Source organism: Spermophilus citellus (genome assembly GCF_964194105.1).
Source record: "Spermophilus citellus genome assembly, chromosome: 2".
NCBI lineage: Eukaryota > Metazoa > Chordata > Mammalia > Rodentia > Sciuridae > Spermophilus > Spermophilus citellus.
The window spans coordinates 14,238,322-14,252,299 of record NC_138183.1 but is presented as its reverse complement, the minus strand read 5'-3'; positions in this window follow the sequence as shown (position 1 = coordinate 14,252,299).

Sequence of the window (13,978 nt, the reverse complement as noted above, 5' to 3'; positions counted from 1 at the left end):
CGGGCACTCCCTCACTTTTTCCACTACGGGGGCTTGCTGCCCTTCTGTCTTACTACCCCATTCTGGCTCCTTGGGCCAACACAGAACCTGCCTCCCTTCTGCTGAAGCCTGGGTCTCCCGTCCTGGAGAGTAAGTCTGCAAGTCCCAAAGGGGCCCGTAGGAATGTGCTTGTTACCCACATTCTACAGAGAGAACATGTGTCCAACTGGGGCAGGACTGAAGATTCAAGTAGGACACTTCCATCAGCTTCTAAATTGGCCAGGTCTGCCTTTAGGACTGTCGGGGAAGTGTGTCCCTCTGAGGTTCATAGACCAGCTCCACCTATACTGGCTGTGGAGCCCTGATTGTCCCTTCAACTGGTAAACCTGGTTTCAGAGTTGTTGGGAAAGTTAGTTTATGCATGCAGAGCTGGGGGCACCTAGTGGGTGTACAGAAGGTGAACATTGTTCTTTCTCAAGAATTCTGTACTCACTGATGCTCCCTGTGTGGAGCTAGAACTAGGGGCTGGGGGCTTACGAGGGAACAGCAGACAAGAGGCCCACAGTCTCATGAGTGAGTCAGTGAACAAGCAGGTGGCATCAACACATGTATATAATTAAAAGGGATGTGTGCAGTGACCCGAACATGAAACTGGGGGAGTCTCAGCTCTGAGCACGCCTCTGCTTCTGAGCCAGTATAAGGTCTTGGGCGACTTAGTCCTTGTTGACACCGGTTCCTTATCTGTTCTAAGGTGGTAACAATACTACCTCATCTCCCACGGCCATTGTCTAGATAAAAGTTAAAATAGGATAATGAAGGAGCAGGTGCTTTGGTAAACTACAAAGCTGTCTGTAAAATGAGAAGTTGTTACAACTATAAGACAGGAAATTACAATGCCACAAGAAAGGTAGATTGTCATTTGTGGTCGTTTAGAGGTTATTTTATGGAGGTGACATTTAGAAGATAGGATGTAGAAATAGGGAGGTGGATATTCCAGGTGGAGGAAGTTTAATGAGCTGACAAAATGTCCAACTTTAAAAAAAAAAAAAATTGGGTGAAGGGCATCAACAGGTAATTCACAAAAGAGGAAGTCTCAATGGCCTGAGTAGCCAAAAATATGAAAAGATGTTCAACCTCATTGGTCTTGTAAGAGATGCAAATGAAAAGAACCATGTTACACCACTTCACATCCATCAGACTGGAAAAGAGTAAAGTTTGTCAATTTGGGGGCATGGGGGTGGATGTGGGACGTCTGGACCCTCATACTCCTGTGGTGGAGATGTAATTGGCACAATGACTTTAGACAACATTTTGGCAACATCTAAAAAAGTTGAAGATGCTCACATCTACAACAGAATGGCTTCACTCAGCATATAACAGTAAAAATTTAGAAACTGAGTGTCTTATCAGTGGCAGTCCAGATGAATAAATTCATACAATAGAATTATATACTGGGAACAAAACTAAGGCTCCTGGTATATTGTTTAACCAAGGTTACAAACCTTAACATAGATACACTTAGGGGAAAAGGAACATCTAGTTGTAGACAGTACAGTGTGATTCAAAAAAGTCTTTTTAAACATGTGCAACTATGTTGCCTATGTTTTATGATACAGTCAGGTAGCATGTAGAAGTACTGAAACTTGCAAGGGAAATGAAAGACACCAAGTTTAGAAGGGAGGAATGGGAATGAGATGAGGAAGAAGCACATAGAGAATCTAATGTTATCTGTAATGTTTTATTCCTTAGGAGAGAGAAAAAGAGAGGTCTGAAGTAAATAGAGCAGAGTGTCAAGATTTGACCCAGTTGTGTGGCTGGTCCGTAGTTGTTCCCCCTGACCCTTTTCCTTCCCTACTCTCCAACTTTTCATCTATTTTCTGTGTGTTTGAATTGTTTGGTCTTCTTAAAGTTGAGAGAAGCTGGGAGACAATGACAGTGTGGTGCAGAGGATGTTTTGGATACAGGGGTCACAATGTCCTCTCATGTCTGGCATTGGTGACCCTCCTGAGTCTTGTCACAATTCTCAGAGTGCTGGGAGCCAATTCTCAGAGTGCTGGAGTGATTTCCCAGGGTCACACTCAACAGCGTATCAGGACACCCTGTTGACCTCTCCTCAGCTGTATCTCAAAACCTAGCTGTCAAAGGAGACCACCCAAAGGCCAGGGAACCCCATGGAAGGTCTCCCTGTAGTCCACCCTATCAGCTTTACTGAAGTATAGTTCACACATGATAAATTCACCTATTTTAGCGGCACAGCCACTAACTTATTCTAAAAGAACATAATGTTGTTTTGGAAGCATTTGTTCAAGCATCTGAGCGTCTATGAAAATGCTCTACCAAGCAAGAACATGCTTTGCACAAACATGAAAAATTTATTATTGAGTACAGTCTTTGGAAATACTACAGCACAGGTGACAGTTAGAAGGGTCTGCGTTTCATTGCCTGAACTTGGGCTCAGTTTACAATGTCCTTGGCATGCAGGTGCTGAGAGTTTTTCCAATTATATTAGAAAGCCTGATCATCAACACTGTTTAAAAAAGTGGGCAGGGGCTGGGGATGTGGCTCAAGTGGTAGCATGCTCGCCTAGCATGTGTGAGGCACTGGGTTTGATTCTCGGCACCACATGGAAATAAAATAAAGATATTGTTCCACCTAAAACTAAAAAATAAATATTTTTTTAAAAAAGGGGGCTGATGGGGTCACACTGTGACCTACTGAAGTGCCTGTGGCTCTGGTGATAGTGGTCAAACCATAAACACCTGTACCTGTGGTTTTTGGGGGAAATGAGAGAAGTGTCTATACTGGGTGGGAGCCCAAGAGGTTTAGTAGAGAACCTTTACCAGGGGCCAGGACATCCTCTTGGTCACCCCACCGCCTTGCGGTGAAACCAGGGTAGGTCCCTTCCCTTCTCCGAATTTCAGTCTCTCCACCTGTTCAAAAAGAAAAGTGGTCCTTTATTCATACTCTCTACATTCAGTAGCTATTTAGGGAACTGTCCTGCGGGCAGGCACTCTGCTGGGAGCTGGGGTGTGCCACGAGGCTTCGGAAAAACCAGCTCCCCAACACCAGAGCCTCCTGGTCCGGAGCTGGTGTGTGGGGTTGGGGACAGACACATCAATAGGTCACTGTTAAGAGATGGGATCAGACAAGGAGTGTCAGCTCTGAGCACATCCCAAGGACCTCTAAGGTGGCCCCGATGACAAAATTATTTGATCCTGTGAACTTAGTTCAAGGTTTCTGGGTAACCTTCAATAAGACACTATAAAGTTTAGGACAAATGAGTTCCTGACCAATCTTCATGAAGAGTCTTACCTCAAGATTTGACCAGCCAAAACATTGCGTTGTAAATTTGTGTCTTGATTTTATGAATTAGGTCGACCTAGAGATTCAATCAGAGCTTTTAGTTGGTGTAACAAAAACAGATGATAGACAGATTTCTAACCTAGGATATTGGGTAATTCGTTCATGCTCTTTAATAGCAGATGCTTCCAGAGAGGGTTGAAAATATCTTTCAAGTTGTCCCCACATTAAAATACAGAGGAGCCATTTTATTAGTGAACTCCAATATTTTACAAGGCATCTTTTCTGGACGAGCAGTCCATGAATCAATCAAGTTGTGGTGGCCGAGCTCCCAGCCCCAAGGTGGACATAAAGCAGGCAGGGTTAATGCAGGAGAACAGGCCCCAGCGAAGGAGGCAAGGTATATGTGCAACTGGTCAAGACATAATTGGGGGAGAACAAACAAGAGTGGGCACAACATGGTCTTTCAAAGGATTCAGCTGGTAATGAACTTGGGCCCTAAGTATTCAAAAGCCAGTGCTCACCCCATCGTCCTCTCTGGCCCCCACGTGCCATTACTGATGATTATGGTGATCCCTGGTGTGGACATCCCCAGCAAACCACATGCCAGGCACCACCCTGGGTCCCACCTGTGCTGTTATGATCCCGTTTTACGGATGAGGAAATGGATAAATGTGGCAGAACTGAGCAGAACCCAGTGGTCTCACTCCCTAGCCTCTAGCCACCACATCTCTCTGGCCCTGTGAACACTGTTTGGTCTTAAAGGTCCTTTAAACATTCTAGACGGCCTGCGATGATACTTCATTTTACAATCATACTTTGGATCTGAATAGCTTTTTCCTTTCCCATCCTGCCCCCACCGCAATTTTGCAGATTGAGAGAGGCAGGGGATACGACCCCCTAACTTTGTAGATGAGGAAATGGGGCCTAAGGGGGCTAAGGGATGTGCCAAGGTCACACAGCTGGGAAGTGTTAAGACACCAGACTTGGGTCAGTGGTCACCTGAAGAGGACCTTCCAAGGGTCACCCAAATCCTTGTTTTCAGATGGGGAGCTGGTGTCTAGAGGACAGACAGAAGAGGCTTCTTCAAGGTCAAGCAGGAAATCAGAGGATGAGACAAAATTTGGTCACAGTCTCTCTCTTGCCAGAGCTGTGTGGTGTGTCAACTGTCAGATCTCCTCTGAGTTTTTAAAATCCCTTGTGCTGAGTGTTCTGTGACACATCGAATTCTCATGAGTTTCAGAGGAGATCCCTCCTGGGTGAGGGAACACCAAGTCCCCTTCAGGATCTCTTTCTTCTTGGAGAGGCTGTGATGCTGTCACCAGAATTCCACGGCTCTTCAAAGATAAACTTCCCTCTCAGAATAAACTCTGAGGTCTCCTCTCTATCCTTGCCTGTTCCACTCCCAGGCTTTGGGCCCAGGTTGGGGCAATAGCTCCACAAGGTTTAGCTGCGACCCATACACCTGCCTGAGAGTCGCTTCTCTGAAGGTCATAATTCAGGTTCTGTGTGCCTCCCTCTGCAGAGGGAAGAAACATCTGGGCTGGAGCTGCATGCAGGGAGCCCGGCTTGCGTGAAGACGCCCTGGGGTAGAAGCTTCATTCCAGATGGGGTTTAGACCACTGTGAGGCTTCAAACGGCCAGGGTGCATGTGTGGTGGCTAGAAGAAAAGGGCGGGGGATCTGGAGCAGTCAGCGAGCCAGGGAGGCTCTAAGGGGGTGTGTAGGGGAAGCAACATTTGAATAGACATCAAACCAAAATAGCTACCAAAGTCATAGGCAAAAAAAAAAAAAAAAATGGGGGGAGGGGGACTGCAAGAGACAGGCATTGCTGCAAGAGGCTTTATCTGTGCAGGTCACAGGGAAAGCAAAGAGAAGCACAGATTCAAACCAGGAGTCATGTACTCCACCCCCCTCCACGGCCAGCCCCAGGGTTTCGCAATGCACTCTTGGCAGGACTTTGGAGACAGGTCCTCCTCATGACCCCATGGCAGCTGGTCCATCATGGCTGCAGCCACATTTTCTGATCGTCACAGGAACCATCATCTGGACCAACTTCTCAGTGTGGGTCAATATTTTGCATTGACTTGGCTGAGCTATGGTTTCAAACACGTGGAATCAAATAGCAGTCTGGGTGTCCCTGAGAAGGAATCTTACGATGTAGCTCAGATTGACCATCAACGGACTTTAAGGAAATTACCTGCCACGGTATAGGTGGGCCACAACCAATCAGTTGAAGGCCTGAAGAGCAAAAACTGGGTCTTCCTGGAGAAAAATCCTGCTTCAAGACTGTTAATTCCTGGCTGAGTTTCCAGCGTTTTGACTGCCCCACAAATTCCAGACTTGCCAGCCCCCATGAGCCAATTCCTTAAAATAAATATGTCTTATGAATCATATATGTCCAGTTGGTTCTATTTCTCTGGAGACTGACTAAAATATCCTCTCTCAGAGTCTCGAGGACAGATGCTCAAGTCCCTCCTGCGCATCTCCTGCCACCCATGCAGGTGTCTCTAATCAGAGCCCTCCCACCCCCAGCAGGTCCCAACCAAGGCCTTTATATCAAATTCACTTTTATACACAGGCCCCTAAAGGCCAGAAGGGCCCAGATGGGAATGGAGTGCCAAGGAGAGCAAACCTGAGGGCAGCAGGAAGGACCGCCAGGTGTGGAGCCCAGGACAAGACGGGAGGAGGAGAGTCGGCCTGGCTTCCAGGACACCACCATCTACACGCCAGGCTTATCTGCTCCAGTGCCCAGGCCTTGGCAAGACAGAGGGGCCAACATGTCACAGCATCCCCAAGTGCCCCCAGCACCTGGGAGGTGGCTATTTGCTGCCAGCTCTGTAAACAGGATGGAGAGCGATGACCTTCTGTCTGTCAAGATTCTTGGCCATCAGCATCTCCATCCATCTTGATCAAAGAGGTGAATTTACTGCAGGATCATGAGGAGCCATTCGAGAACCCACTAGAGGCTGGAGAACAGTCTTGGACAAAGGGCAGAGCCCCAGGTTGCTTCAGGAACTCCATCCGAAGGAAGGCTGCAGGCACAACCCGATCCAGGGTCTTCTCCAAGGGTCCCTTCACTATTCACTCAAGAATCAGCTCTTAGAATGCGTGTCTGGTTGGCTGAGGTCATGTTTCACACATGCCTGTCCAATCTCCAGGCAGGAAGACATGCTGGGGAATCATCTGGATCCACTAGGCTCTTATAGTGAAGGTGGGTGCTAGTTCTTCCTTCTTCAAAATGGGGATTCTGCAAAAGGGAAACCAGAGATTTAAAGTGGACCTAGATGCTGGGCAGATTATAAGTGATAGTTAAACCTCTTGGAGCTGTGACCCAACTTAAAAACCAATAACAGATGGTGTTCAGGAGGAATAAGAGGCCAGGTGGCGCATGCCTGTAATCCCAGCAACTGAGGAGGCTGAAGCCGGAGGATCACAAGTTCAAAGCCAGCCTCAGCAATTTAGTGAGGCCCTAAGCAACTCAGCAAGACCCTGTCTCAAAATAAAAATAAACAGGGCTGGGATATGGCTCAGAGGCAAAGCACCCCTGGATTCAATCCCCAGTACCAAGAAAAGAAAAGAAGAAAAACCTCAGATATGGACTTGGATGACCCAAGGTCAGGTTCTACCACTTTAACATCAGGCCTCTGGGCAACATATCTAATCTCTAAGGCCTCAATTTCCTCTCCTGAAAAATGAGGTAATAACTGCACCTACAGCTGGAAATATTGGCCTATGAAAACACTGGAAATGATCAAGTATTTTCAGCCTGGAGGGCCGAGAGGAGGGACAATCGTGCCTGAGATAGCCTCATTCGTGGTGCCCAGTTCAAGACCTGGCAGCCAGTCAGTGTCCAGCCAGGAAGCGTTTTCTGAGTGAATCAATAAACAAGTGATTATTATCATGGGTTTAACCTGACCATCAGCTTTTGCAAAAACTAAACAGAACAAAGAGGAGAGAGAGAGAGAGAGAAAGAGAGAGAGAGAGAGAGAGAGAGAGAGAGAGAGAGAGAGAGAAAACGAACCTAACCAGATGGGCAGATGCCCCTGGACCCTGATCCTGGCTTGGTGAGCTGAGGCCTCACAGTGAGCTTTTTTTTTTTTTTTTTTTCCTTCTTAGCAACTCTGACATTTTCATTTTAATATGTGAAACCTGGCTACTTGTCTCAGGGAGCGTTTATGGAAAAAGAGCTTCCAGCTGGCTTTGGAGAGGCCGTAAAAATGTACTGAAAACTTTGACCAGTCAGAAATTAGGAACGGTTGGAGGAGGGGACAGTGACGCCAGAGACCCCCCTGAGGCCCTGCTGCATTTCAGTAATTAGCTCTGGGCAAGAGGGTGCAGCCTTCATTCCTTCCTGGTTCCTAGTCAAAGGATGGGGCCCAGAATCTGTTAAAGAGAAACCACAGTTTTCAAATAACAGACAAACCCATCTCCAGCGCAGGCCGCCTGTGATTCAAACTGTTTCAAAGGGCGTGGGGTGGGGGGAGGGTTTCCGCAGCTTTAACTGAAGCGGCTGATCAGAACCCCCACTTTCCTGGACTTCTCCCTGGGTCACCTCAAGCCCAGGCCCCTTCAGGAAGCCCTCCTGGGTAACCCCTGCCCGTCATGGGTTTGTTCACCCCTATGACTCCTAGGTCCAAAGCCCTGGGGTGGGGGTGGTCTTCCTAGCTTCGAGGTCAAGTTCGGTCTCCTTAGCTTGGCGTACTAAAGGCCCTGGTGATGGGGCCTCTTCCTGCCTCCGTGGCCTCTTCTCATACGCCCCACCCCCACACCTTGACCCAGCTGTGCCTGACGGCCTCTGGCTCCCCCGGCCCCCTCTATCTGGGCCTCAGAGCCTTGGACGGTATTCTTTCCTTGGCTGGGACTTGCTTTTCTTTGCGTGGCTGGATGGTATCATTCCTAAACCCAGCCCAAGCCTCTCCTGGGGATGGGGGGTCAGGGTCTCACAGGCTGGGTTAGGTGTCCCTGCTTGGGGCCCCCAGAGTACCCCCATGTTCCCGCTCATCACTCTTTTAACAGCTCCATGGCCCACCTGCCCACACCTCTCCCCTCCCCTGGGGGTTCTTGCTCATCCACAGTCAAAACTAGACCTGGGCCTGAAGAGGACGCTCAGTGTTAAGCCCTGCTCCCCACATTCAGTTGTGCACTGGGATCATCCGGCGTCAGAGACTCCCAAGTGGTTCTCTTGTGCAGCCAGGTGGAAGGCACTGATTTATAGCATGTGATTCAGGACTGCCCCAGCCACTTAGAGGAGCTGCACTCCGGGCACCCACCTGTTGGGGAACATGACATTGAACTCCAGCCTCATTGTATTCACCAAAAGTCATGCTGCAAGAAAACTATGCATCTATTTGTCTGGGTCCATGGTGGTGATATAATTGTGTGCAAGCCCCACCTGGCCCTCCGTGCCCCTTAGGAGAGACCACTCATATCAGTCACCTGCAAGGAAGAGGCCTGTGTGGTATCGTCCCCCCCACACACACACACCCAAATCCAAGGACCATGACGTAGGACCTGAACTGGTGACTCTGATGCCCTCTGGTGTGCCCCAGCTCAACTCCCTATGACATGCAGAGCCAGGTAGGGATCATGAAGGCAAAGAAGGACCTTCAGGGAGCTATGGAGGGAGGAAATGGCCTGCTCCAGCTAATTCTTGTCCTTTGAGAATTTGGACCCCCCCCCCATTGTCAGATCCTTTTTTTTTTAAGAGACTGACAAAAATATGTATTTTATTTGTGCGTTAAAAAACAAACAAACAAACAACAACAAAAAAACCCCACTGCGTCAAGTTGACAACTCATTCAGATCATTGAAAACTCAGGCCAAACTGCATTTAGCAGTAGCATTTGCTACGAGTGTGTGGCTAGGAATAGTCCTGAGGCTTAGCTGAGAGAGACATGCTCGTTTCAGGCAGGGCAGGCATAGAGCCTCTCCTCAGAGCAGCCTTCCTCTATGGGATGTGGGTCAGCTTGAGGGGGGCTCAGGAAATAGCCCCCAGACTTGAGCTGTACCTACAATTAGAAAGCTGTTTGGGGACATTACTTTTTACATTCAACAGCGTTCTCTTCATGCCAACTCACCAGGAAAAGACCTCTTTGGTGTCAGGGCCTCTGGAAGTTTTATTTTTGCCTCTGCAACTGGTGCATCTGTGGTTTATGCACACTGTCAACTGTATGGGATCAAGTGTCAGCTGCTCAAAGAGCAGTTTGTGACCTGTCCCCATAACATGTAGGACCACAGGGAATGCATTATGCATACCTGTCTCCTTCCTGGGTTCTTCTGATCTTTCCAACTTCTGTTTTCCATTTGTCTCTTGTCACATGGCCACTCCTGTAAAATTTTATTCTCTTGTAGATCAACTAAAGAAGTTATGTGCTTTCTGGAATAAGTCTTGCTATAAATAAATAAACCCATAAAAATAGTAAGTGCTCAAAAAAAAAAAAAAAAAGAAAAGAAAAGAAGAAAGATGATTCAATAAGTGACTACTTGAATGATTCATTTTGCGGTCCCACCCGGGACTTTGCACAGAGCAGGTGTTCAGGAAATGAGGGACAGGACGATGGTGGCTTTCCCTGGCAGTTTAGAGATAGGGAGATAATAGCCCTGCCATTTCCTAGAGACCCGGACCCCAGCCACATGGTCTAACTTTTCTTAGCCTCAGTTTCCTTGTCCACAGAATGGGGGTGGTCTCAGCGCCCACTTAGTGGGAGTTGTTGGGAAGTTTGGAAGAGATTCTACATCTGTTTATAATAGGCATTTCATAAGTGGAAGCTGTGGCAATTTTAATCCAAGTACACCTTGATATATGAATGTCACCATTTAATAACCTAGTAAGTGAGGTGTGCCCCCCGAGGGAGGACACTCTAGCTCTGCTCAAACTGGTAGGAGCCTGCAAGAAAGCCTGGTTCCCATTACTCCTTGTCCCGGGTCTCTGCTTACCACACCCAGGACATGGCAGTGACAGGAGGTGGCTGGAACAGAATGTCACTCTCACTCTCCCCCCAGCAAGCTCCAGTGTGAAGGCTCTTCTTGCCTGACTCACCACTGAACTTGCTGGACCTTGCCACCTACTCCCTTTTCTGGAAGCCTCTGGCAGTTTTTTTTTTTTTTTTTTTTTTTGCAAGCTTCCCTGTCCCTTCCCCAGCCCTGAAGTGGGACAATTCATTTTGAAGAGAGCTGGCTTCACCGATGCACTTATACTTCAGAAAGCATGTGCCACGTGGTACAGGGGGAACTGGCAGAAATGATTAAGTGCGGCATCTGGGGGTCACTTCTTTGAGACAGACAATTTGGAAGCTCCCTTTTCAAGGGAGAAACTTCCTTCTGCTGAGAGAAGAAGCTAAAGGGGCTGCCACCCCCCACCCTGACAGGCACCAAGACTGGGAGCAAGATTGCCCCCCCCCCCCAGGCCTGTCCACCCCAGGCAGAGGGAATCTACGCATGTATATCTCCCTGCTTTGGGTTCCCTGACTGCCTCTTTAAAAAAGTTCTGCTCAACTTCAGGAATTTCAGAGAAAGAATCTTTGAAACATATGAGCTTCTTCTGTCTTCCTTCCTTCAAAGGGGGGGGGGTGGGGGACAGGGTGCTTGCAGTGGCCGGCGCGATCCAGAATAGGCGCCTTCGAGAGCAGAAGTGCGCGTTTGAAATGCAAGTACAGTTCCATGCTGTCCTGCAGCAAGGACCAGACCCTGCGGGCCTTATGGTAGGGGTGACTCGGTCAAGCAGCCCTGTCCCTTAGCCTTAGGCGCGTCCCCGGCTGCGGAGATGCGCTGTGCCGTCCACTCCCTCCTCACCAGCTGAGCTCTCCAGGAGCCCAGCGCTGAGCCTGCGGGAGGCCCCGGAGGACCTGAAGGGTGAAGGCGGAATGGACGCCTTGCTGGTGGAAGGGTTAGTGGGATTCTGCCCCTGAACACACCAGGCACACCGCGGAGGCTCAGCTTCAGTCAACACTCCCGAAGCCAGGACTTGCCCTATAGGAGTCCCCTCAGCTCTCTGGGTCTCTCTCAGCCTGTGAGGCCCTGGGTTCTGTCCCCAAGAACCAAACAAGCAAACACATTTATCTGATGTCTACAGTTGCCGGCATGGATGCTTAGGAGGGCCCAAGGGCATACCCAAATCGCCTCCCTTAGCGCCCTGCTGGGTGGGGACTTTTCTCTCCAAACTTGCCCAAGATGAGAGTGGGGCTCAGATCCAAGGAGCAGGTCAACATCTGAATCCAGGGCCAAGGACTCCAGGTCCAGGGCTCCTTGTGTGCAAGTCCCAAAGGGAGGGGGCCCCTGCCCAAGCTGGAATCCACCCTGGCCTCCTGGGTGATTTCCTCCCTGGAATCCCAGGGTCTCTAAGACTCACAAAGCCAGGAACTGTTCCTTTAGAGAAACAAAGCATAGAAACCTCCAGTAAACTCTCCCTGCCACCTTCTTAGAGGGCATTGAGCTTCAAGTTCAAGGGAGCACCGTGGCCTCACAGAGGGGCCAGTGATTTCCAGTGTTGCTTTTATGTGACAGATACAATGGCACTTTAGTATGTAATTATTTAGATGACTTTGTTGAAGTACCATTTACTTCCCATGAAATGTACCTTGCTTTACCTTATTTTAAATTAGTCTCTATTTTGTCCATTTAAAAATAAACTGGTATTTTGAAAACAGCATCTTGTTTGAAACTACAAATAAGACTTGCACACTCTCTGTTGGATTGATTTATTGTAAGGAATTGACTGATATGATGGAGGGGCCTGGCCAGATCATTGGGACACCCCCAGGGCAGGCATCGGCAGGGAAGGGGGTACTCTCAGGCAGGAGCTGACACTCTGCCCACAGGGGACTTTCTTCTCTAGGGAAACCTCAGTTCCATTCACAGTGCCTGTCAACTAACTGAATCAGGCCCACCCAGACCAACCAGGAATCTCCTTTACTGAAAGTCGACTAATTACAAACATTAATTGCATCTACAAAATACTTTCATAGCCACACCTAGATGATAATTGGATTGAATAATTGGAGACATAAACTCGCCAAGCTGACACACAAAATTAACCATCATGTGGACGAAGGTTCTATCTCCTCAGGCCACCGTGATGCACAAGGAACTGAGGGAGGCAGCCTGAGCTCAGGAGGGGACCAGGATCGGGGCTTAGACTTGGCCTGGGGGTGGGCGGTACCATCCTGAGGGAGGAGTCAGTAAGGGGCTAGCCAGGTATACCCCAGGCCCAGCAAGACACACTTTTAAATCAGGGAACCTGGATTTCTTTCACAGCCTCTTGATGTGACAGCTTAACTCTGAGCGTGTCCCCTCAGCTCTCTGGGCATCACTTTCCAGGCTTTAAAAACAGGGCTGTGTTTTTTTTTTTCCACTTGTATTATTTTTTTACCCCTCCTTTCCTCTTATATGTAATTTTGTATAACCCTGAGGATCACCTTCCATTTCCATGCGATTTCCCTTCTCATGATATATTAAGAACTATGTAATGTTTTGAACGACCAACAATAAAAAAAAAAAACAAACAAAAAACAGGGCTGTGGACGGGAGCCTGACAGTGCCACTCATGATCAGTGTTATCACATCCACTGTACTGAGGGCTGGGGGTGTAGCTCGGGCAGGGCGTTAGCCTGTGAGGCCCTGGGTTCTGTCCCCAAGAACCAAACAAACACACACATTTGTTTGGCTTAAATGTTCCATTACTTCAGGAGCCTGGGCGCTTAGGAGGGTCCAAGGGTGTAACAGTAGTGACTAAGATCTGGCAAGTGTTCACTGAGTTGGGCAGGTTTGAAGTGCTTTATATGGATTAATTCATCAAATCTTGTACCAGCCCTATAAGGGGGCATAGCTGCTACCCACTCTACAGACATGTAATCCTCTGCACATATTTGTCCCTTAAAAAACATGAACAGAACGTCCATCTCCTTCCTTCTTTTAAGGGAGCAGGAGGCAGGGTTCACATCAGCATTTCTTTGTGTCCCATCTTACAGCTTGTGTGTGTGTGTGTGTGTGTGTGTGTGCGCGCGTGCGCGCGCGCACACACACACACACACAGTACTGGGAATTAAACCTAGGGGAGCTTTACCACAGAACTTCAATCCCAGTCCTTTTTATTTTATTTTTTTTTATTTTGAGATAGGGTCTCACTAGGTTTCTGAGGCTGGCCTTGAACTTGTGATTCTCCTGTCTTAGCCTCCCAAGTAGATGGGATTATAGACATGCACCACCATGCCCAGCTCACAGCTCCTTCTCATACCAGGGAAAGAGGGAGAGAGAGAGGCAGGAAGAGAAAAAGAGAGAGAACTTTAACCCAGTGGGTAGCACTGAATTTCAAACCCAGGCTACCGGTGGTGGCAATAAGGAATGGTGCAGCCACCTTGGAGAGCAGTGTGGCAGTAGCTCAAAGGGCTCAACATGGAGTTTCCAGCTAACCAACAATTCCATTCCTAGGTGCCCAAGAGCACTGAAAACACAGGTGTGCATGTGAACTTGAACACTGATATTCACAGCAGCAGTATTTATATCAAGCAAAAGATGGAAGCAATCTATATGTCCATGAATGGCCAAATTGAATAAATAAAGAATATATGAATGAAAGGGTAAATGTGGCCTATCCCCCAGTGGATTTTATTCAGCAATGAAAGGAATCATGTACAGATACACACCACAGCATGGATGAACCTTTGAGAACATCCTGAAAAGTGAAAGAATGTGCAGAATAG